The sequence below is a fragment of the Malaclemys terrapin genome, chromosome 1, assembly GCF_027887155.1.
Source record: "Malaclemys terrapin pileata isolate rMalTer1 chromosome 1, rMalTer1.hap1, whole genome shotgun sequence".
NCBI classification, from domain to species: Eukaryota; Metazoa; Chordata; order Testudines; family Emydidae; genus Malaclemys; species Malaclemys terrapin.
The window spans coordinates 153,818,022-153,825,634 of record NC_071505.1 but is presented as its reverse complement, the minus strand read 5'-3'; positions in this window follow the sequence as shown (position 1 = coordinate 153,825,634).

Below are 7,613 nucleotides of genomic sequence, written 5' to 3'. Positions count from 1 at the left end.
CGTGAGGTGGCAAAGTTTGCAGATGATACTAAACTGCTCAAGATAGTTAAGACCAAAGCAGACTGTGATGAACTTCAAAAAGATCTCACAAAACTAAGTGATTGGGCAACAAAATGGCAAATGAAATTTAATGTGGATAAATGTAAAGTAATGCACACTGGAAAAAAATAACCCCAACTATACATACAATATGATGGGGGATAATTTAGCTACAACAAGTTAGGAAAAAGATCTTGGAGTCATCGTGGATAGTTCTCTGAAGATGTCCGCGCAGTGTGCAGAGGCGGTCAAAAAAGCAAACAGGATGTTAGGGATCATTAAAAAGGGGATAGAGTATAAGACTGAGAATATATTATTGCCCTTATATAAATCGATGGCACGCCCACATCTCGAATACTGCGTACAGATGTGGTCTCCTCATCTAAAAAATGATATACTGGCACTCAAAAAGGTTCAGAAAAGGGCAACTAAAATGATTAGGGGTTTGGAACGGGTCCCATATGAGGAGAGATTAAAGAGGCTAGGACTCTTCAGCTTGGAAAAGAGGAGACTAAGGGGGGATATGATAGAGGTATATAAAATCATGAGTGATGTGGAGAAAGTGGATAAGGAAAAGTTATTTACTTATTCCCATAATACAAGAACTAGGGGTCACCAAATGAAATTAATAGGCAGCAGGTTTAAAACAAATACAAGGAAGTTCTTCTTCACGCAGTGCACAGTCAACTTGTGGAACTCCTTACCTCAGGAGGTTGTGAAGGCTAGGACTATAACAGCATTTAAAAGAGAACTGGATAAATTCATGGTGGTTAAGTCCATTAATGGTTATTAGCCAGGATGGGTAAGGAATGGTGTCCCTAGCCTCTGTTTGTCAGAGGATGGAGATGGATGGCAGGAGAGAGATCACTTGATCATTGCCTGTTGGTCCACTCCCTCTGGGGCACCTGGCATTGGCCACTGTCGGTAGACAGAATACTGGGCTAGGTGGACCTTTGGTCTGTTCCGGTACGGCCGTTCTTATGTTCTTATGTTCTTATGAGTGGCCTTGGACTAAAAGAATATCAGGCCTTTTGTGTATAGAATCCTCCAGTTCCAGAATTCATCTATTCTCCGAGCACACATTCCAGCCAAATATTTATAATGTCAAATACAAATAGGAGGATTCTCAGCTACTCTGTTTAGCTTGTGAATAATCCTTTCTAGTTCATTTATCCTTTGGCTGAGTTTCTACCATGTCTTCTTCCATCAAATTCAACAGAAAATGCTCTCAAGTCCATTTATACTTAAGTTAAATAATCTTTTTTTAAAAAGTAGAAAGCTTGAACTCTAACCAGTTTGAGTGAACGTGAGTGGTTGCATCTGAAGAAGTGAGGTTTTTTACCCACGAAAGTTTATGCCCAAATAAATCTGTTAGTCTTTAAGGTGCCACCGGGCTCCTTGTTGTTTTTGTGGATACAGACTAATACGGCTACCCCCTGATTCTTGACATGGGTGGACAAAAGCTTGACATAGTATAATATATAACAACTGTAACTTGTTACCAAAGGTTACATTTTCATTAAACCGAAACATAACTGTTTTGCAACGCCATCTAGTGACACATGTGGATGCCTATCAAAATCCAACTTTCAAAGCCTTCCCAATAACTATTACATCACATTAAATCGAACTGCAAACAGATATGCAACAAAAATTCTCCTCTCACATGCACAGATTCAGCTGCATTGACAGTTACACCAATGAACATGAGAGGAGAATTTGGTCCATAATTTACTTTATACTATCTATGCCGTTTGTTCAATTTTTTTGTTCTTCACTTAGATTCTACAGTGAAATTAGGCTGGTCAATTTCCTTATCCATTTCCTGGCAGTTTCAATATCTGACTTCCATGATTAACCCCTCTCCCTGTTTGAGATTTCAATACTATAGGGGAATGTTCACATTTTTTTAAAAAGTATTTCATTGACAGTAAAATAACATGAAAATATTTCTATTTGGATCCCCAACAAAGGTTAGGGTATCAATTATATCAATATTCTCCCTTTACGGTAAAATTAAAATAAGCTTCCACTGAAAAAATTATAACATTTTTAAAATAATAATAAAAAACCTTCCCTACCCAAAGCCATGTTAAAATAAGGGCCTACTTAAACAGTTGCTCAGAGATACTGCTGCCATTTGACAAGCCTCATGCAAAACAAATATCTGAGTTACATAAACTACTGGGGAATAAAAGGGATCGGGGGTGAGGTAGACCGACAGAAAAGCCAATTGTTCCTCCTCCTATTTCTAGCTGCCCTGCCAGACACAAATCAGATACACCAGGCCTTTTGGTTTTTTAATATTTGGGAGTTTTGAACTATTGTTCTTTAAACTTTTCATTTTCTAGCACTGACACTTTTTTTTTCTGGAGTTGTACATTTTTTTAAAACAAAGCTAACGAAAACCGCATGTCTGAAAAAAATGTAGTATTTCTGAGCAGCGACAGCTACAAAGCCCTTCGTATCCTGCGGCAAGATTGTAACTTAACTCCCATCCCTTGCATATTCTACTCTATTTCCCCACTTCTCTATTGTCTTTTGTATCCTGGACACAAGATTTATTTTGCATGGATATAGTGGTCATCCCATCCCCCACTGCCCCTTCCAAAAGACTCGGGGTATTTTACAGAGCAAACATTTGTTGTTGTGGTTCTTTTAAGACAGCATCAAGCATAAATGCTGAAAACATTCCCTTAATCTGAAACAGACCTGGCTTTTCCAAATTCCAGTCACAAATTGGTTCTTCAGCTGTGGGACATAATTATTAAGGGATATGTTCTCCCATCAGCTCCACCCAAGGGGTTGACTCCAACAAAAGCTGCATGTGCTCATCTGAGGGAAGGATGTGCCCTACAACCTCTCACTCCAAATGACTGGAGCCCCCACAACAAGTTAGCGCATTCAGACCAGATGGATTCTCCATCACCAGCATTCTTTATATTGAGACAGAACGGCTTTCTAAAAGATGGTGCTCTGGCTCAAACAGAAGTGATGGGCTTGATGCAGAGATTACTGGGTGAGGTTCTGTGGCCTATATTGTGCAAGAGTTCAGATGATCAGAATGGTGTCTTCTGGCCTAAACATCTATTAATCTAATCTATGAAAATATCAGTACAGTAAATGACTCTAATACCAGGATCCCACAAACCCTTAGGCCTTGCTAACTGAAGTATTCCACTGAAATCAATGGAATTACTTAGGACTGTAGGATGGGACCTTCAGTTATTTACCTGTCTATGAACAGGATGTGTGGATGCATGTGTAGCTTTGCACACGCGAGCGTTGGACCTGATTTTGCCGTTAACGACTGAACTGCTGTGCCCATGCAGAGCCTGTCAGTGGGGCTATGTGCCAATGCAGGGGTCTGCCCACACACTGTAAATTGCAGGATTGGACCTTCAAAGGACTCAGCCCCTGATTAGTGCATTCAGTGCAGTGTTCGGATTTTTGGAAATTCCCAGTGGCCATGACTAGAGCTGATCGAACAACAGGGGTTTTTTTCATGGAAAATTTTTGTAAAAAATGTATTTGGTTTTTGGTCAACATTTTTCTAAATTAGACATTTTTTGACCTGCTCTATTCAGGGCAGAATATGGCCTATATTATTAGCAGTTTGGGACCATAAACCTTGTTTTTCTATTTTACCTACAAGAAACCATAAATTCATCCATCACTAGCACATCCCAGCAATGATAATACTTAGCCACATCATGACATTTTCCATCAGAGATCTCAAGCACAATTTATACTTCACGACAAGCCCCATTACCTGCAGTTTACCAATAAAGAGAGGGGAGCACAGAGACATTCAGTGGCTTGATCTGTGTCTCTTTCTATTACCTTTGTGGGACTAGAACCCAGGATTTCCAGTCCCATTCCTGTGCTCTGGCCACCAGACACTATTCCACACCGGCAGCCTTAAAAGTGGATTTCACTTTGAATGATTCTTCTGGCAACCAAAATAAAATGCATTTTCAAAGAGCTATGCAGAAGGCAACAAAAAGCCTCAGTAGGAATTCTGCAAATGTACAGTGGGATTTGCATGCATTCTTGACCACTATCTGTTGAAATACAGCCCTAAGGATATAACATAATTTCCTTCTTTTCTAATTTTAATGTGAATGGTTTACGAATGCACAAAGTCTCCAGTTAATAAAAACAGTCAACCTTAGGAAATTACATATTTTGTTCCATTTTATATACAATTATTTCTAAAAATATATTATTTCTGCCACTGTTACTGGGTCTCCCACCATCTAGTTTGTGTTTTTCTGAGCAACCATTGCTAGGCCTCCCATTCATGCAGGCCTCTCTTCCCAACAGAATAAATACGACATTAGCTGCTAGATTTCTTATAGAAGAGACAGCAAAGGTCAGTCCCAAAATAACCTGCTCCCATTTAGCTGAGAGCACTACACAGAGGAACAATGACTATGGAAAGCTGATGTCAGGGACGGTTTGCAGAGTTCAGCAAAACTGGCAGGAAGCCACATGTGAAACGGAAAAACAAAGAGAGTGAAGCACTAAGAACACACTGAGAAGGCGATGGGGAGAGCAGAGGGCAAGCTTCAAAGCTAGTAAGAGCCACTTCTATGCTTGTACCAGCAGGGTAGGTTCAGGCAATGCTGTCAAGCCTGCCTTGCACCTTGCAGGGTTATTTACACTTCTGCAAGGTGGGTCCAAGACACTACCACTCGGATCTGGTAACATGTTACACCAACCACACACAGTACAAGGCAGTAGAGAATCTGACCTATATAACTTCCAAATGGTGTATCACAAGCATTACCTTTCATTACCTTTCAATTACCCAATTGTCTGTTTGCGTGTGCTCTCCTGACAGATTGTTATAACTAGCAGTGGTCTCTCATTTCACACTTGGGATATGTCTACACTTCAAGCGAAGGTCTGATTGCAGAGCAGGCTGGCATACTTGCACCAACTTTATCAAGCTAGCATGAGTAACAATAGTAGTGAAGATGTGACAGCACAGATTTTAGAACAGGCTAGCAAGCCGAGTATGTAACCAGGCTCCCTGGGGGCAGATCAGGGATTGTCTTTTTGTTCTGTGTTGGTACAGCACATAGCACAATGGGGCCTAGATATCACAGCAATGCAAATAAATAATAATTAATAACTACAGTACTACCCTGAAGCCTGACTCATCTAACTTTACCTGCCAAAGTGCTTGTCCCACAACTGATACCAAATATGTTTTTACTTAGGAGAATGTAGTTGCCACTTCAACAGTTTTCCCTGGATACTGTTCAAATTTTACAGCTTGATTTAAATCACCTGGATCAACTCATATCTATACTTTATCTGGCTATTCAATTACAATCGTGGATTTGACTCAGCCTGAATGTACATTGTTCTACCTTGTCATTAACTCATCTTTTCCATATTATCATAGTCTTTGTTTATCTGTTAAGGCCAATGGAATATTTTTGGTGGATGGATGATGAGAATTCCTGATGTATCCGTCAGTGTGGTATTCTCTTTCCAGACATTCTGGGCACTTGAAGACATCTGAGAATGCTCCCAGTTTACATTCTGCTTTCTGCTAGACGTTGTGGCATTTACAGGAAATGAAGCTCATGATTAGACAAGTTGTTCATCCTAGTTAGAAAGTTAATAAGCGATGCCCATGTAATCACTGGCAATGTAGCAGCATTCCTTGGTAAACATGCTTTTTAATTCATTGCTCTTCCATCCTAAAAATATGTCAATACCAAGAAAGCTGCCAAAACGGAACCAGTGCTGATCGAGGTGGCTTTTCGGTTCAGATACGAATGTCCTTATCATTGATCCTGTCTTGCACTTAATATTTCCCAGTCTGAAGCACTGCTTAAAAATTAATACAATTTTTGAATTGGGTTTTCTTGCAAATCCAATGCACTTGGAGGAAGTAATTGCTCCATCTTTGATCCTATCAATTCTTTCACAGGAACAAGAACCCCTATACTTTCTCAGATCCAAGTGAAGGCACAGTAAGGAGCATGAAAAAGCATTTCACACAAAGCCACGGGATGCAGCTTCAGGGAACACTTTTGTCAAACTGAGGCCTTGTCCACATGCATTTTATGCACCAGTTTAACTAAATGAGTTGGGAAACTGATTTAGTTAAATCCATGCATCTCCCTTATGGGGAGCATTTTAAATTGGTTATTTTAAGATAAATTGATATAAGGCATTTTTAATCCAAAAATTTCTACAAAAAGGGTTTAATTTAGGGACATAGGAATTGCTATAATGGATCAGAGCTGAGATCCATCTAATCCAGTATCCTGTCTTTGACAGTGGCCAGCACCAGATGCTTCAGAAGAAGGTGTAAGATACCTGCATTAGTCTGATGTGGGATAATCTGTCCCCCACATGCTCCTGATCTCTGATAGCTAGAGATTGGATCAGGGACAGTCTCTTACTGTGTCTGTCAGTCAAAGAGTTTACAATTTAAACAGGCAAGAATGGGAGGAAGGAAATATTATTCCCATTTTGCAGATGAAAAAACTGAGGAGCAATGTGAGTAAGTGACTTGCCCAAGATCACACAGGAGTCTGGCAGAACTGAGAACTGAAGTTAGATCTCCTGAGTCTCAGTCCAGTGTTTTAACCACAAGGGCATCTTTCATTTCTGGCATTCCAGTAGTTCTTGGACTAGTGTTTGAGGATTTGGACTAGGAGTCAGGACTCCTGGATTCTCTTCTCAGCTCTATCTGGCCACCCTACTTATCTGTACACCCTTTAGTTCAGATCATGAGTGATATGGCATAGGAGACATCTGAAAGCCTCTTCGCTTTCGCTCCTTCAGGATGATGGCTGTTGAAGAAGTGGAAGCATCTAGTAAAGCCTGATGGCTGATAGAAGATCAAGCCTTTCTGTTGGTTTGATACCTAGCCTAGGTGAAAAGTTTAGGAATCTCAGATGTTGGATCACTTTGCAGATTGCTTTACATGACCCAGACAAGTTGTTTTTTCAACATGATGGCTTTATGGCCTCATTTTAGCTTCCAGCCAGCATCCCCTCCACTGAATCCTATTTACAGTAGCGCTGTAACACATTACTTAACTCAAGTGTCTGAAGTGAGGCACTCACTCACTCCATTCTTGTATTTCTTGGTCCCCGCCAGCTGGTGAGACTTTCATCGATCATCTTTCTCTGCTGTTCGAGTCCCTCTATTCTGAGGCTCAAAGGCACTGATATAGTGAGGCCAATCAAACTCCAGGTGGGGTTAAGTGATCTGCAAGTGACATAAGTGGAAAACACTTGCTAACACATTCTGCAACAGAGATCTTGGGACTGATCCAAAGTCCACTGAAGTCAGTGGAAAAACTCCCATTGACTTCAATGGGCATTGCATCAGGGCCCAAATCCTGGAGTCCTTGAACCCAAAGTGAGCTTTTCAGTATTGTAATTAATCATCATTTGCACTTTTATTAGTGTTTTTCTTCTGTACATCTCAAAGTATTTTGCAGAGTAGTAGTAGTCCCATTTTACAGATGGCAGAAATTCAGGAAGAGAGAGGTTGAGTGACTTGTCCGTGGGCACAGAGCAGATGGAAGATCCTCAGCA